Source organism: Hemiscyllium ocellatum, chromosome 7 (assembly GCF_020745735.1).
Source record: "Hemiscyllium ocellatum isolate sHemOce1 chromosome 7, sHemOce1.pat.X.cur, whole genome shotgun sequence".
Taxonomy (NCBI): Eukaryota; Metazoa; Chordata; class Chondrichthyes; order Orectolobiformes; family Hemiscylliidae; genus Hemiscyllium; species Hemiscyllium ocellatum.
This window is the reverse complement of record NC_083407.1, coordinates 40,491,552-40,509,025: the sequence shown is the minus strand read 5'-3', so window position 1 is coordinate 40,509,025 and position 17,474 is coordinate 40,491,552. Positions and strand designations below refer to the sequence as shown.

The 17,474-nt window shown below is 40.0% G+C and overlaps 1 protein-coding gene across 1 annotated transcript in view; it reads right to left on the bottom strand.

Annotated features, from left to right (window-relative positions):
* The window catches only part of nckap5l (NCK-associated protein 5-like), an 807,388-nt gene extending 790,275 nt beyond the window's left edge, over positions 1-17,113 (bottom strand). The window contains exon 1 of the mRNA XM_060827141.1: positions 17,028-17,113. The gene's annotated coding sequence lies outside the window, so the exon portion shown is untranslated. The remainder of the gene's footprint in view (positions 1-17,027) is intronic.
* Positions 17,114-17,474: the final 361 nt, after the last annotated feature.

The following is a 17,474-nucleotide window of genomic DNA, read 5'->3' as shown; positions in this document are numbered from 1 at the left end:
TGTGCAGCACATTATATTTGTAGCTGAAGTATTAATCACAATAGCTGGTCTCTAATAGGAATGAACTGGGATAATAAGGCCTGATTGCACTTAGAATGTTGATCGAGAGTGTGGTGCTGCAAAAGCACAGCAGGTCAGGCAGCATCCAAGGAGCAGGAGAATCAATGCCTGATGAAGGGCTCATGCCTGAAACATCGATTCTCCTGCTCCCCAGATGCTGCCTAACCTGCTGTGTTTTTCTCGACTCTCGACTCTGATCTCGAGCATTTGCAGTCCTCACCTTCTTCTAGTTGATGATAACCTGCACTTAGAATGTTCATAAACATTAATAATTTCTATTCTTTCTAAACATTTGATGTTGTATTGTAATGCAATTTCTTTTGCAGTAAGGTACAAAAAGAGATAGATTATTTGTATAATTTGCCAAAAGAACAAAAGATAGTAGTCATACTCCCTTTGCTATAGGCACTATAATTGGATCAACTAGCCATCAAAATAAACAGGTAATTCTCATCTATGCTGAATGAAACACTGGTCACCAATTCAATGCATTGTTGTATATATATTGTTAAATATATTTAAATATATTGCAATAAGTAAATTCATAGACAAATTGCAGTAGTTACAGGGAATGTTTGAAGACCATTGAAAGGATTGTTAGATTGTGAATGCATTGTCATTTTTGTCTTCAGTGCAAACAATGTTGGGAGTGGACAGACATCCCAATCTAAAACATGTATATAATCCAGTCAAGCAATTTGAGCAAGCATCCCAATACTTTCTGAGACTGGATGAGATTATAATGGTGCCTGAAAACTTGCACCTTACACTTGGCTGAAAAGATTTAAACTGTGGAGTTCATTGGACTACTGGTGAAAATCCACTGTTCCCTTCTTGGAATGAAAATTAGGGCTAGACCCAACAACTACTTTAAGACTTCCTTTGCTGCTGATCACATTTCTGAGGTGATATGTAGAGATGTAATTGTAGATGTAATGTTCAAGCTGTGAGCGCTTTCAAAGATCACACTTTTTACAGCTGAATCTATGCTAAGGAATTTGATAATAATCAACAAAAGGGTGTGTGCTACTGGCTCTACTCTCTTGACAGCTTTCACATGATCTAGAGGCGAGGAGAATCCAAGACATCTGCAGTGCCTTCTCAGCTCCCATATGTCATGTAAATGAGGGAAGTGCATCGTATGAGGTATTTCTGTTATTTACAGCCTTTTAGTACTATGTGTGTCCAAAAATGCTAAACGTCTGTGGGAATGCAACATTTAAAATATTAATTTTAACAATCTAAGCAATGCAGAAATTGCAACGCTGAACCTGGAATAACAGCAAGAGAACCATCAATTGAAACAAATATGCTCCAAGGACTGTAAGGATCTAGTTATCTTGTGGCAAGGTCCAACAGCCATTACCTTATATGTAAAATCCTTTTATGCAGCACAAAATCAGACAGAAGTTCTTTCACATTCAATTATTCTCTGAAAAAGCTTCCTCCCAGAATCTCAGGACTTTGTATTTAGTAGTTAGTGTGATGTTCAACAGCTTGCCAGCACCAGCTTCACTTCCACTTTTCTCGTTGCATTCAATGTGTTAGAAAGGGCTAATTATTTGAAACCCTAAAATTTGAAAAGAAGTCCATCAGGAACAACAGAAGATGTGTGAGCATTGAAAGAGGTAAAAGACAAGTTCTTATTTCTGCTTAGAGTATTTGAAACAACAAGAAACTTGTACTTTAATTTCAATGAACCAATTTTGTCAGGTGTGTTGGAGAAGAAAGGATTGTACTAAATGGGATATTCCTTTCACTGTTGCATTAAGCAAGGTACTGACTGTACCCAACCAAACCCATGCTTGCAAAATTCAAGGCAGAGAAATTATCACCAGGTGTGATTTCCCAATCGGACAATGTTTGCCAAGTAATTGTGAGTGTACAAAGAATTGTCTTGGCAACCAACTAAAATCATCAGCTGACCTTGCAGTGTGGTGCACTTGCAATGGAAGCTATATTTAGCAAAATATAAGACCATGCTTTTTGCAGACAGAGAGAATAAGTACATACACTGCACCTGTTTCAATTCAACAAAATAGGTAGCGGCCATTATCCTTCTAACTTCTCAAGGCAATGCCTTCACCAGTCAACATGCTTTGTTTAAAATTGAAACAAAGGTTTGGCAGTTATCTGTCAGTCATCTTTAACTGGCATATTCTCCATGTCTAGATGAACATGTTGCTTGATACAATCCTCCAGTCATTCGTGTAATATGGCTACATACCTACATCATTCAAGCATACAGATTAATATACCATATTATGCATTTGTGTGATAGGTCAGATGTCTTTTTGTCTCGAAGGCAGCATTTTATTAGTGGTGAACATTGCTCACCTTACTACTGTAGGGGAGCAGCATGAAATATCTAGCTTCACCTGTTGTTCAAACATTTGAGATTAGATATCATTCCATGGTACGCTAAGGTAGACTGGACACTTTTCAGGAACTAAAGTGATAACTTTAGTCCCATTTATGATTTTGCTTGATATAGAGTGAAAATTTATCTTATCAGGAATTATCCTGCCAGTTGACTTTTTGCACCCTATTTCTGCATTAAGCTGTTAAGATGAATAAATAACTCAGGCCTATCTACAATATTGACAATATCTCTAAAGGTTTGACAGTATCTCTCCCAGACGCACTTTACCAACTAATCAGGATTCTCTGGTACAGTATAATGTTTGATTTCCCCTTTTTTGGTATTTTTTGCTAAGTGTCCCAATGAGTGCAAGACAAAAAATGTGACTTCTTTTTTCATCAATATTGAAGTTTTGATTTACCAAAAAACAATAGGATGAAAATAATTATCTAAACCAATTAAAATGCACAGGATTGAGAAAGGGAACAAGATCTACAAAAGCAGGAAATTGGAAATACTGGGAAATATTTCCCACAAAACACAAAACAACTATGTTTCACAAAAGATCCACACCCATAAAAACACTTAGAACTGAACCCTTATTCAGCCAAAAACAATTTTCCTGTCTGTAGGAAACTAGGACAGATAATTAAGAACTAATGTTGCTGTCCAAAAGGGTGTTCCTCACAGATGAACATTTTCATCCTTCTGCCATTCTGGCTTTGAGCTGCCCTTCTTCTGCAATCTACAATGCTTACACCATCTGTTCCTTGACCTTTTCCTCAACTATGTTCAAGCTACTATTCCATCTGAAGCCTCAGAAATGTATGTTTATATTGTCCAACCTAACATACCATATTTGTCATTCATAGTGCAGTTTCCTTTTCTGTACTTGGAAGGGCACATATGTATTACATTCTCACATTATCAAACAATTTGCAGAAATGCCAATGGGAGACTTTCCCTTATACCTGTTGAGAATGGGTATTACCTTAGTTGTCAAGGCAGGCTGTTTGATCTGCAAGGACATTTGGAAACATTAGCATTCTCATGGACTTTCCATGGTCAAAATGAATCACTGGAAAACTATTGTTTTTGTTCCAAATCAAAATGGTCAATCCTTTCAGCAACAAGCCATCTTTCTTCAGGGCTGCTTTTGAGATCAAAACATAATATTTTCAAGAAGGAGTTGGCTATAATTCTTAGGACTAAAGGGATCAAAGGGTAATAAATAGAAAGTGAAAAGAGGGTGCTGAGTTGGATGATCAGCCATGATCATACTGATTAGCAGAGCAGTCACAAAGGGCCAATTGGCCTATCCTGCTCCTATTTTCTGTGGTTCTATGTTTTTGAGGATTGAAATTTTCTTCAATGCATTACTGTGGGTTCTCCTGGTGCTACTGGGTGACATGATGGCATATTTCTTAGGATGTCAAATGAAGATCCCAATGTTGGCTGACATGGGTGGAATATTCATTCCTCTTTCCCAGTACAATATATGGATCAGAACCTAAATTGGGTAGAAACCCAGCTGAGCTGAGTACTAGCTCAGAATAAAGGCTCATGTTCATGCAGTGAATTATTCACCTTCTCTGATGCAAGAAACATATCTGTCATTGTGATTCCGACTATCCTGTTTTCACTATATCATTACTATCTGGATCCCACTGCCTCTAACGTAAGTCCTGAATAAGTAGAAAATTATGTTCAGCATAGACAAGCAGATACAATCAATACCTCTGAATTGGTAGATGTGAAACCTAGTGACACTCTAGGAGAAAGGTATTATCACCTAATGCCCATAGATAAAAGAGGGGTGGTAAACTTTGCCCTGTTTCTTCCCCACTGCTATTTTATTCAAGACCTTTCACTGAGCAGTCAGGAGTATTACTAGTTGATGCAAATTGGGAAATGACAGACATAGGAGTGCCATTTTAACTGTTTACTAAGTACCATGTCTGGGATAGATGGTCTGTTTAGTAAAAGCTGGCAAAATAGCAGAAGAGCCCCTAAGATATCAGAGTGAAATTACTTCTGTTGGATCAGGAAGAGTATGCTTCCTCTGGGCTTTGTAAGAATACAGCTATCACTTCCTTAGCATGAATAATGTGTTTCTGGAAAGCAGCTTACTAAACAAAACATGCTAATAAAAGACTTCCCATAAGAAAGCATGTAATATGGATAAGTTAGCCCCTAAAATTTAACTTTTAGATTAAAATTGATTTTTATCCATTAAATTATTGTATCTAATGCAATTTATGTATTAATTAAAGACAAAAACCCAAGAATAAACAACAAGTAATGACTTGCAAATGTGTGCCAGATGCAGGAATTTAGATAATTAATTACAGAATTCTACAACACATCAAATCACTCGCTTCCCTATTGGGATTCAAATTCTTTGACTGCAAAGAAGTTTTGGGTTGGGAGTAAAATGCCAAGAGATTGATAGTGGTTGGATTTCTGACAAGGTCAAGGTCCTGCTCCTCGGATGCTGCCTGACCTGCTGTGCTTTTCCAGTACCACTCTAATCTAAACCCCAGGGAATGTTAGGAGTTTGCTTGAAGGCCTATCAGTAGCGTTTTGCACATTGTCCTGGACATGTGTAAGTTGCCTTCAAAATTAGGGTCTGAGTAATTTGTTCATTACGCAAGCTTGATGCTGAAATAGAATGAACCAAAGCCATTTTGTGTGATAGTGATTATCCTGAACAGATCATTTCTCACTGAATATCACTGGGGACAACATGATGGCTCTGTGGTTAACACTGCTGCCTCGCAGCCCCTGGGACCCAGGTTTGATTCCAGCCTCAGATGACTGTCTATGTGGAATTTGCACATTCTTCCTGTGTCTGTGCGGGTTTCCTCTGGGTGCTCCAATTTCCTCCCATAGTCCAAAGATATGCAGGTAAGGTGAATTGGCCATGCTAAATTGCCTATAGTGTTAGGTGCATCTGTCAGGGGTAAATATCCAGCAGGGGAATGGGTCTGGGTGCATTACTCTTCAGAGGATCGGTGTGGACTTGTTGGGCTGAAGGGCCTGTTTCCATACTGTAGGGCATCTAATCTAATCTCAAAAAAACTCTAAGCAGGTCACTCATGGTCCTGAAAAATGCCCTTCCTCATTTCCCCTCCCCCACCTTATCCTAGTTCCAATCTTCCAACTTGGCACTGCCTTTATGACTTGTGCTGAGTGTCCATCTTCCTTCTCACCTTTCTGCTCCACCCTTCTGTCTAACCTATTACCATCACCCCCACCACCATCTATCGATTGCACTCTCAGCTACCTTCCCCCGAGCCCCACTCCCTCCAATTTATCTCTCCATCCTCTCGACTCACATTCCCAGTCGTTTCTCCTGCTCCTCGGGTGCTGCCTGACCAACTGTACTTTTTCCAGCACCACACTCTTGACTCTAATCTCTAGCGTACGCAGTCCTCACTTTCGCCTAATAGGATACTGTTGTCAAGCCAAAAAGACATTCTGCCTCTCACAAATGAATAATCTGGTATATGAACTTCAGCATCAGTGTGACGCCAGGAATATAGGAATATGTCCCAAAGACCGATAGATCATTAAGCAGCATGATCATTGAACCACGAACAATAAGGAAATATTGAAAGTGACCTGAAGCCCATGCTTGCAAATTTCACAACATATTGTCTAATACTGGATGTGATCAACAATTGAACAACATTTGCTGGATAATTCTGAATATGCCAGGAATAGTACTGATAATAAATTTAGAATTGTAAGTGAGGCTCACAGAGCAGCACACACGCATATTCTGGAAGCTATATAAATTAATAAACAGTGCTCTATTCTTTGCAGACAAAAAGAAGTTGTGCATGTACTGCACGTGTTTCAACTGAACAAAAAAAGGAGGTATTCATTTGCTGGTTAATTTTTCAGAGCAAAATCCTAACCAATCATTGTTAACCTGTCTTGTCTAAAATTTAAAAAGGCCTGGCTAGTAACTTTCAATCAAGACTAACAAATGCATTCTCCATAGCAACACCTCTGCTAATAACAGACCATTTGATAAACAATCAACCCTTTCCTTTCAAACTATTGGTTTTCCCCTTGAATGTGTATTCTTGTAAAATGTCCTGATAAATTCAAGACAAAAAGCATTGACACAATATGTCATTTTTGAGCAGAAATAAAGTATGTTTATAACTTAGCAAAACTGGTTGGGAATTAACTTGGAAACCTTTCCAATACATAGCAATGGCAGGAGTAACAGCAACAAAGATTCCTGGATGGGCACAAGATTAAAAGAAAATTGGAGAAATTACCATGACTAATCATAGGTCCGGATTAAAATATACATACAAAAGGGGAACAGAAGTAGACTATTGGCTTGTAATCCAATAAAATCATGGTTGATCCATTTCTATTTCAAAATTCTACATTCCATCTGTGTTCCATCTGTGTTCCATACCAGTGATAACCCTTGATTTCCTTGCTGCACAAGAATCTATCGAACATAATAAAGGCAAAATATTGAGGATGTTGAAAATCCGAAACAAACACAGAACTTTGGAGAAAGTCAACAGGTCTGGCAGCTACTGTGAAGAGAGAAACAGAGTTAAGGTTTTGAGTCTCAGAGTTTGAGTCACACTCCAGCGGAAACAAGCCCAACAATCCAACTTAAGACAACCCACTCATTCCAAGTATCAATCTAATAAACCTCCTCTGAAGTGCCTCCAATACAGTTACTCTGCAAGAGAGAGATCAAAACTGCATTCAGTATTCAAGATGCAGTCTAATCAATGCCCTGTATAACTGAAGCATAATGTCCTCACTTTTATGTCTAACTCGTCTTGTAATAATGAGTCTTCTTGATTACTTCCTTTAATTGCATTCTACCTTTTACAGATTCAATCTCAAATAGAGTCATAGAGTCATAGAGATATACAGCATAGAAACAGACCCTTTGGTTCAACTCGTTCATGTCAACCAGATATCCTAAATTAATCCAATCCCGTGTTCCAGCATTTTGCCCATATCTCTCGAAACTCTTCTTATTCATTTGCCCAGACAGATGCCTTTTCAATGTTGTAACTGTAACCGCATCCATTACTTCCTCTGACAGCTCATTCCATACAGAAGTTGAAAAATGTGGTGCTGGAAAAGCACAGCAGGCCAGACAGCATCCAAGGAACAGGAGGATCAACGTTTTGGACATGCCCTCTTTCCTGAAGAAGGGCTAATGCCCGAAACGTTGATTCGTCTGTTCCTCAGATGCTGCCTGGCCTGCTGTGTTTTTCCAGCACCACAAATTTTCAACTCTGGTCTCCAGCATCTGCAGTCCTCACTTTCTCCCATTCCATACAGGAACCAACATATGCATGAAAATGTCCCTTTTTAAATCTTTCCCCTCTCACCTTAAGCCTATGCACTCTAGCTTTAAAGTCTCCCACTCCAGGTAAAACAACTTTGTCTATTTACCCAATATGGTATGGATGCCTCATGATTTTATAAATGTTCTGCCTATTGCAATTCTGCAATCATTTTCAGTTTAAGTAATATTCTACTTTATAATCTTCCTATCAATGTGAACAACTTTTATATTTTCCCAGCTTTTACCCCATGTGCCAAATTTTTGCCCACTCACTAAAGCTGTTTATGTCCATCTCTTCTTTGTCTTCTTCACAACATAATTTCCAAGTAATCTTTGAATCATCTGTACATTTAGCTACAATACTTCCATTGCCATTGTCCAAGTGACTGATGTAAGCTGGAAGAACTGAGACCCAAGGACAGACCCCTGCAGCATTTCACTGGTGCCAAACAGAAAAAAGATCCACTTGCACATAGACTGTTTACTGCTAGCCAGCAAATCTTATCTTGTTGCTAATGTACTACACCATTTTATCTTCCACAATTACCTTTCATGTGGCATCTTATCAAATCCATTCTGGAAATTCAAATACTGTATTTTTCTTTATCCACAGCACATGTTACTCCTTCAAAGATATCTAATGCATTAGTTAAACACAATTTAATGAAGTATGTCTATTCTTTCCAATTATCTTGAATTCTTCAAATGCAAAATTGATTGATTCTAACTGATTAATAGTTAATTGATTCTAACGTCTTCCCCATGACAGACATCAAGCCGACTGGCTTAGGCTTCCTGTTTCTATCTCTCCTATCTCTATTGGAAGCATTTTATTTGCTACTGTCCAGCCTGATGGAATCTTTGTTGAAACTGAGGAATTTTGGAAAATTAACACCATCATATGTATTCTTAGCAATCAATAGATTAAATCCTTTGAGGTTCTGCTTTTTAATTTAGTGCCCATTTCCTCACACTCTCTATGCAGAACCGCTTTCCTAGTTCTGCCTACATTATTGATACCCATGTGGACAATGACCACTGGATCACCCTACAACCACTGTAAGTTCTCTCAAGCTCGAGGCAAATGTTCCAAATCCTGGCACCTGACAACAACGCAGTCAGCTGGGCTCCTGCTCATTATTCTATCCTTTACAACTCCTAAATTCCTATTGATGCACAATCTTGAATGGATTCTGGTAGCATGGTGCCAATGTTGGTTCAGCCATCCATGCTACATCCCTGACTCTGATCCAAACAAGTGAAGACAATCTCAAAGCTATTGGACAGTTGCAGAGGCTAACATTCCTGCACCACTGTCCTCTGAATCCTTTTATCTACTGCACAGTCACACTCTCCTGTCTCTGACCACTGTCCAAATCAAAAACTCTATCTTAAGTATTAAGACTACCACCTAACAGAGAGTCCAGGTAAATTTCTCTCTCTGTCTTTCACTGCTTTGTCTGTAGTTCAGCTTATAGCTCATAAACTTTGAACTGAAACTGTTTGAACTTTGAAAGCTTACTTCAGACATGGTACCCATGGATCACAACGGTATATAGAAACTTCCTAAAGCTGCAGCCTTGATGTATCACCTGTCCTGCCATCCTGAATAATTTTTCATTTATTAGTTATATAGTTAATTTTTTAAAATATTGTACAGGCAACTTTGGATTTAGATTGTTGATACGTTCTGGTGCCATCTTGAATGAATGTAATGGATATAATGCAAGATTTTACTGCAATAGAGTTCATCTTTCTCTCTTCTTGTTCCACCTCTGCTGCTCCTCCATTCGCTGCTTGACATCAGCCAGGGTCTCTGTAATGGGGCCTCGGATCTTGGTTACTTGCAACCGCTGCCATGACAATCACGATAATGTGTCCAAGCTGGGGATGCGTGGGTTCTGTATCTCCTGTTCTCCATCCTTCAGAAGTTGACGCCAGTCATCAGTTCTGGGGTCCTCCACCTGTCCCTTTTGCTGATGATTCCGCTCGTTCCAGCACCCAGGCCTAGCTGCAGACCTGAAGCCTTGGCTCAGCCTGCAAATCTGGGCCAGTAGAGTCAGTGCAAGACCTGCTCCTTGCTCGGCAGGAGGCCCCAGAATAGAGTGGACCCATGTTTGACTCATCCTAGCATTGCTGCCACTGCCACCAGAGGCCTCCTCTTGCATCCACCAGACTGTTGTCTTGTAGGCTATGTTATAACTAAAGAGCAGACAAGACCTTAACCATTTTCCAGAGATTCATGAAAAACGAACTGTTTCCTTGTGGTACAGCAAGAACAAATTCCGATCAACTCAAATGAATCAATCTCTTCTTTGACTGCCTGCATCAGTGCTCTTTTCTCACCTGCTCAGTCAAGTGATGCTGACTGTCTGTCTTGGGTCCTTACCTCACCAGGTCCTCTCAAAGTGTAAGTTGCCACAGCAACTCAGATTCCTTGGGTGACCTATTGGTTCAGTTGGCTCAATGGCTGGAGTGGATCAGATTAATGCTCATAGTACATGTTCAAACCTGCTCCAGCTAGGGTGGATTCAGAACCTGCTGCTTTAGGCACAATGGCTCAGTGGTTAGCACCGCTGCCTCACAGCACCAGGGTCCTAGGTTCAGTTCCAGCCTCGGGCAACTGTTTGTGTGGGTTTCCTCTGGGTGCTCCAGTTTCCTCCCACAGTCCAAAGATGTGCAGGCCAGGTGAATTGGCCATGCTAAATTGCCCATAGTGTTAGGTGCATTAGTCAGAGGGAAATGAGTCTGGGTGGGTTACTCTTCAGAGTGTCGGTGTGGGCTGAAGGGCTTGTTTCCATACAGTCGGGAATCTAATCTTATATAAATTGTGGTGAAAGACATGTTACTATGGGTCAGACCTGTCTTTGGGTGGTGAATGTTATTAGAGTGCAATCTGAAATTAGGCATATCTATAATATTGTATCACACACTCTCCCTCCCTCCTCTGCACCCCTCCGGGACATTTCCCAAAATAGCTGTGTCCACAACCAGCTATGTTTATGTTAATAGTTATTTTCTTATAACTTGTTCAAAGATATTAATACACACCTAGGGAGCAGTGGGATATGAACCTGAGCCCTGGCTCACAGGTAGGCACACTACCACATGCATTACAAGAACCTCATGCTTAATATTAGTATGGTACAGCCCTCAAAATGTTCCTCGCAGCATATTCAGACAACAAGCCAATCTGCTCAATTAGTCAATTGCCATACAGTTAAACGTTACTCCTATATTTTCATGGCTTCTCACATCCCTATCCCTTCTCATCCCATTAATAAACAGTATTTCATTTTCATAATTACATATTTTCTGTTCCAGGTGTCATATATTTCATGTTTAATTATAATACACCAATGCTAACAAAACACTGCAACAATGGTTCTGAATTTTAACATATAGGACTACCAAATGCAACATGCTTAATCAGAGTTGCAAAGATTAGATTACTTACAGGATGGAAACAGGCCCTTTGGTCCTCCAAAGAGTAACCCACCCAGACCCATTCCCCTACCTGATATTTACCCCTGACTAATGTATCTGACACTATGGGCAATTCAGCATGACCAATTCACCTGACCTACACATCTTTGGATTGGGGGAGGAAACACACGCAGGCAAACTCCACACAGACAGTCGCCTGAGGCAGGAATCAAACCTGGGTCCCTGGTGCTGTGAGGCAGCAGCACTAGCCACTGAGTCACCGTGCCACCTACAAAGATCAGCAATCAATCTAATGCACCATTAGAAAAGCCAGATTCTGGATTCATAGCCAAATGTTTTTCATGATGTTTCATATCACAACTATATGCAAGATCATACTTAAGTACTTTGCACAGTAAGTTCATATTCTTATAATCATTTGGGTTTTATAAACTGCTTGACAATAACTTCCTTTTCGATCTTTAATAACGCATTATATCCTATTTATTATAAAGTACATTTATGTTTCATGTATTAATAAGCACTCAGGCAAAAAAACAAGGAGCCAAGTAGTACATTTATACAGCAGCCGCTTCTCAATCAGAGATCGTGGTCATACATCTCCAACTCCATTACTGAATTTAATATCACTGTTCATTAGCTCCTATTCAAGTCATTTAAAAGGCACTTTAATATGATACCATGCTTCACTTCAGGTAGCACTAAATTTGCCAAGGCTCCATATATACCGTCTTCCAAACCCATGACCACTACCATCTAAAAGGACAAGGGCAGAAGATACATGGGCACACCACAACCTCACATTCCTCTCTAAGTCACTTACTAACCTGAACTTTGAAATATATTGCTGTTCCTTCACTGTCAGTGAGACAAATATTGGAATTCTCTCCCAAACAGCATTGAGGTTTGGAAAAAGAGCTCACCACCACTTTCTCAAAGACAACTAGGGATATGCAATAAATGCTGACCAGCTGGTGATGTCCAGTGATCTTTTGCTACCAGAATCTTAACTTTATGCAATGGACAGGATTGTGTGTCAAAAGCCTACTTTACTTCTTACCTGATATTTATTCCCATTGTGTTCAAAGGACACAACAATCACATTGATTTTTAATTTATTAAAATGTACCATATTGATTACTAGAAAACAGATTGAAGCTACCAACAGCTAAGGGTGGGGTTGGGGAGCAGGATGAGTTGGGTGGGGGCTAGATGGGATGAGTGCCTTGAGACCTCCTAGAAAGCAGCAGCCAAAGTGATTTTTGGCAGCCCCACAGGTACAATCTAACTCCTTTTCACTGCTTTGTATTCCCTGGCTCATACAATTTCAAAATTCTTTGCTGCAACAGATATTCCATTGTAAGGAAACAGAAAGGGAGGGTAGAGCTGTCTGCTCTTTAAATTAGGTGCTTTCTTTAATATTCATGTGGGCCAGGAGAAAATCGAGCCTGTGCTAGTGGTTGGAATCTTTGCTTTCAACATTAATTTGTGAGAATTCTCAGAAACTCTACACTTCTCAGAATTTGCAAATCTTAACAACTAAGGCATCAAGTTTTTGTACAGAATATTTTCATATTTATTAACAAAACGTTATAAGGCCTACATGAAATGAATTTGAATTGTCAGGAACAAATCATTTCTACTTTTCCTGTTGATACCATGCAAGTGTCTATTGAAGTAACATGCCATTAGCATTTGTAAAATAATTGTTAGAATAATCAGCAAAATAGAAAACCACTTTTCAAATCACCACTGCCTTTTGTGGGGTTTATTTTGTTGTAATTGTGTATATTGATTATCAATGCAGACAACCTTAACATCTCAGGTTCCATGAAGTATATCTTTACAGTCCTGGGAACTCATAGCATGCATAGATTTACCATAATGTATTTATGCTATAAATAGGCAGCTATTATGCGAAAGGTGTGCATTTTAACAACATTGGTCAAATTCATATCTCACCCTTGCAAAATCAAACCTGAACCGTAAATCTTAATATCTGTTATGATTTCATAGCTGACCAAAATTATGACCTGAAACCATGACTCATGACTCCAGTGTCAGATTCTTAATAGTTTAATGGGCTTTGCATTTGCACTCAAAGGGTTGTGGGAGTTTGGATATAATATTGCTACAATTATTTTCTCATAGATGAATTGCATAAAACCTGTTTAATGTCTTCAAATAATTCTTTACCTGTTACAAACACTGTTGGAATGAAGCCAATGTGTCAGAGAAGAAACTAAGTGATTTGAAATAGGAAAAGAGAAACCAGAGAAACAGGTTATGCATATTCATAACAAACATATTTCAGATTCCCTTTTGCTAATGGTAATTGACAATCATTGCAACACACTCAGCATGTATTGGATTTTAAAACCGAAAACATTGAAAATAGTCAGTGGATTTGCCTGTAACTGTAGAGATAATACAGAGTTAATGGGTTGAAGTTTCCTGATTCCTTGGTTAAGGTGAAAGGGGCAGTTAGACAGAGAGATAATTACGAAATGCATTGAAACGTTTCCCTCACATACTCTTGTTTCCAAGTGAATTTCCTCAAATTGCGTAATGCAACTTGTGCATTTAACATTCCACAAAGGAGGGCTACCTTGCATCGGCACTGTGTGCTGAGATTGCCAAACCAGACAGGTTGTTTTTCTGGCAGTGGGCCATGGAGCACTCATAGAGTCATAGAGTCATAGAGATGTACAGCATGGAAACAGAGCCTTTGGTCCAACCCGTCCATGCTGACCAGATATCCCAACCCAATCTACTCCCACCTGCCAGCACCCGGCCCATATCCCTCCAAACCCTTCTTATTCATATACCCATCTAAATGTCTCTTAAATGTTGCAATTGTATCAGCCTCCACCATTCCTCTGACAGCTCATTCCATACACGTACCAACCTCTGTGTGAAAATGTTGCCCCTTAGGTGTCTTTTATATCTTTCCCCTCTCACCCTAAACCTATGCCCTCTGGTTCTGGACTCCCCGATCCCAGGTAAAAAGACTTTGTCTATTTATCCTATTCATGCCCCTCATAAATTTGTAAACCTCTCTAAGGTCACCCCTCAGCCTCCAACGCTCCAGGGAAAACAGCCCCAGATTGTTCAGCCTCTCCCTATAGCTCAAATCCTCCAACCCTGGCAACATCCATGTCAATCTTTTCTGAACCCTTTCAAGTTTCACAACATCTTTCTGATAGGAAGGAGACCAGAATTGCACGCAATATTCCAACAGTGGCCTAACCGATGTCCTGTACAGCCGCAACATGACCTCCCAATTCCTGTACTCAATACTCTGACCAATAGAAGAAAGCATACCAAACGCTTTCTTCATTATCCTATCTACCTGCAACTCCACTTTCAAGGAGTTATGAAAGTTCGCTGCAAGGTCTCTTTGTTCAGCAACACTCCCTAGGACCTTACCATTAAGTGTATAAGTCCTGCTAAGATTTGCTTTCCCAGAATGCAACACCTCGCATTTATCTGAATTAAACTCCATCTGCCACTTCTCAGCCCATTGGCCCATCTGGTCAATATCCTCTTGTAATCTGAGGTAACCTTCTTTGCTGTCCACTACACCTCCAATTTTGGTGTAATCTGCAAACTTACTAACTGTACCTCTTATGCTCGCATCCAAATCATTTATGTAAATGACAAAAAGTAGAGGACCCAGCACCAATCCTTGTGGCACTCCACTGGTCACAGGCCTCCAGTCTGAAAAACAACCCTCCACCACCACTCTGTCTTCTACCTTTGAGCCAGTTCAGTATCCAAATGGCTAGTTCTCCCTGTATTCCATGAGATCTAACCTTGCTAATCAGTCTCCCATGGGGAACCTTGTCGAAAGCCTTACTGAAGTCCATATAGATCACATCTACTGCTCTGCCCTCATCAATCCTCTTTGTTACTTCTTCAAAAAACTCAATCAAGTTTGTGAGACATGATTTCCCACGCAAAAAAGCCCTGCTGAATATCCCTAATCAGTCCTTGCCTTTCCAAATACATGTACATCCTGTCCCTCAGGATTCCCTCCAACAACTTGCCCACCACCGACATCAGGCTCACCGGTCTATAGTTCCCTGGCTTGTCCTTATCACTTTCCTAAACAGTAGCACCATGTTAGCCAACCTCCAATCTTCCGGCACCTCACCTGTGACTATTGATGATACAAATACCTCAGCAAGAGGCCCAGCATTCACTTCTCTAGCTTCCCACAGAGTTCTCGGGTACACTTGATCAGGTCCTGGGGATTTTTCCATCTTTACCCGTTTCAAGAAATCCAGCACTTCCTCCTGTGTAATATGGACATTTTGCAAGATGTCACCATCTATTTCCCTACAGTCTATATCTTCCATATCCTTTTCCACATTAAATACTGATGCAAAATATTCATTTACTATCTCCCCATTTTTTGTGATTCCACAGAAAGGCCGCCTTACTGATCTTTGAGGGGCCCTATTCTCTCTCTAGTTACCCTTTTGTCCCTAATATATTTGTAAAAACCTTTTGGATTCTCCTTAATTCTATTTGCCAAAGCTATCTCATGTCCCCTTTTTGCCCTCCTGATTTCCTTCTTTAGTTTACTCCTACTTCCTTTATCCTCTTCTAAGGATTCACTCAATCTATCCTGTCTATACCTGACATATGCTTCCTTCTTTTTCTTAACCAAACCATCAATTTCTTTAGTCATCCAGCATTCCCTATACCTATCAGTCTTTCCTTTCACCTTAACAGGAATATACTTTCTCTAGATTCTTGTTATCTCATTTCTGAAGGCCTCCCACTTTCTAGCTGTCCCTTTACCTGCAAACATCTGCCCCCAATCAGCTTTTAAAGGTTCTTGCCTAATACTGTCAAAATTGGCTTTTCTCCAATTTAGAACTTCAACTTTTGGATCTGGTCTATCTTTTTCCATCACTATTTTAAATCTAATGGAATTATGGTCGCTGGCCCCAAAGTGCTCCCCCACTGACACCTCAGTCATCTGCCCTGTCTTATCTCCCAAGAGTAGGTCAAGGTTTGCACCTTCTCTAGTAGGTATACCCACATACCCAGAGATTCCATGTCCCAACCTTCAGGATCACAAGGATGAAAGGCCACTACACAGTTTGTTAATATACCTGCAGAGGGCTTGCCCCATCAATCTGAGGGGATTCCAATTGTGCTGCCATGTTGAAAGATTGTGTTCACTTGCCTGCCTCAGTGGCATCCACTTCTGTAGGTGATGCTCTTTGCCTGATATCATTGGGGCCCTTTGACTGGCACTGCAGCTTAAGAGCATTCGTAAAGGACAGTACCGGCACAAGCAACCCATCAGCAAGATGCTTCTGTTTAGAAGATAATGGTTCTGAAAGAGTTGATATTAGAGCCTGCATTGCTTCACCTAAAGTAATGATGTCCTAGATTCTTGAGTAGAGAAACTGGGAGAATAACTCTGGACCTTGAATAAGATCAATGCTTATCTATTTCATTTATGTCTCCTAATTGTCTTTGTAACAACGTCTAACTAGCTAATGTGTCTTGTTATCATATGATAACTACATTTAATTTCTTCTTGCTAAGATTGTCTAATGGCTGTACCTCTACAAAGGTAAATCAAATAAGCCTTTACTCCAATCTTGTTTGAGAAATGGTGGCATCATCCTTCTATGTGCAAATACCACATGATGTACAATAGTGGGCACTATGACTTAATACTACAAGGTACAACTGTGGAAAAAACAATCCAATGGACTAAGGAAAAGAAACTTACACAAGACCACATGAGTTTACAGCTTTAAAGACTTTATTGCTTTAAGAGGTACTCACACAGTTTGAAGCACTTAAAAGCAGGAACTTCTGAAAGACCAGTGAGGGAGAAATGATACTCCAAGCTAAGACCTTTATTTCAGACCTAGTAAAAAGTGTAGGAGGAGCAGTGTAAGATAGGAAGAGGTCAAAGACTAGTCACACCTATTAGTCATTGAATTGGGAAGCAAGGATTTGTAGAAGAATTCCTAGTTTCCAATTCAACAAGGAGAGCTGATGCATGGGAAGACACCACCTGCACATTCCCCTCCAAACCACACACCATCCATACTTATAAATATTTTGTCATTTCTTCAGTGTTGCTTGGTCAAAATCTTGGCATACATAGTGTCGTAGAGCCATAGAGTCATACAGCATGAAAACAGACCCTTCTGTCCAACTCATCCATGCTGACCAACTTTCCCAAACTAAACACGGCCCACTTGCCTGCATTTGACCCATATCCCT